We start from the raw sequence: 1,193 nt of genomic DNA on the forward strand, positions 1-1,193 counted from the left end.
TTATATAGTAATAGTTTTTGTTTTTTAATGCCTTCTGATGTGACCCTTTCCTTGGGGGAGGTTATAAAACTGGTCGTAAATCGCACCGACTGGTTGGTCCTCAGCCCACCACATCCCCCAATCCATTGGTGCCTTGGTTGATGGAGCTTGCAGTGTGGACAGATGATCAGAGATTCCCTGAAGTCAAAGCTCTTTCTGGTATCTGTGAAACCAACAAGCTTTGCCATGAATGTTTTTTTCCTCAGTGTAGCTGGCTGGACCTGTGTGTGGGGAGAGCACAGATAGGTGAAAACTCCCCTCATCGTACCGGGAAATGATTGGTGAAAACTCCCCTCATCGTACCGGGAAATGATTGGTGAAAACTCCCCTCGTCGTACCGGGAAATGATTGGTGAAAACTCCCCTCATCGTACCGGGAAATGATTGGTGAAAACTCCCCTCGTCGTACCGGGAAATGATTGGTGAAAACTCCCCTCCTCCGACTGGGAAATGATTGGTGAAAACTCTCCTCATCGTACCGGGAAATGATTGGTGAAAACTCCCCTCCTCCGACTGGGAAATGATTGGTGAAAACTCCCCTCATCGAACCGGGAAATGATTGGTGAAAACTCTCCTCATCGTACCGGGAAATGATTGGTGAAAACTCCCCTCCTCCGACTGGGAAATGATTGGTGAAAACTCTCCTCATCGAACCGGGAAATGATTGGTGAAAACTCTCCTCATCGTACCGGGAAATGATTGGTGAAAACTCTCCTCATCGTACCGGGAAATGATTGGTGAAAACTCCCCTCATCGTACCGGGAAATGATTGGTGAAAACTCTCCTCATCGTACTGGGAAATGATTGGTGAAAAATCCCCTCATCGTACCGGGAAATGATTGGTGAAAACTCCCCTCATCGTACCGGGAAATGATTGGTGAAAACTCCCCTCATCGTACCGGGAAATGATTGGTGAAAACTCCCCTCATCCTACTGGGAAATGATTGGTGAAAACTCCCCTCATCCTACTGGGAAATGATTGGTGAAAACTCCCCTCATCGTACCGGGAAATGATTGGTGAAAACTCCCCTCATCGTACCGGGAAATGATTGGTGAAAACTCCCCTCATCGTACCGGGAAATGATTGGTTAAAAATCCCCTCATCGTACCGGGAAATGATTGGTGAAAACTCTCCTCATCGTACCGGGAAATGAT

This window comes from Heptranchias perlo, unplaced genomic scaffold (genome assembly GCF_035084215.1).
Source record: "Heptranchias perlo isolate sHepPer1 unplaced genomic scaffold, sHepPer1.hap1 HAP1_SCAFFOLD_752, whole genome shotgun sequence".
NCBI lineage: Eukaryota > Metazoa > Chordata > Chondrichthyes > Hexanchiformes > Hexanchidae > Heptranchias > Heptranchias perlo.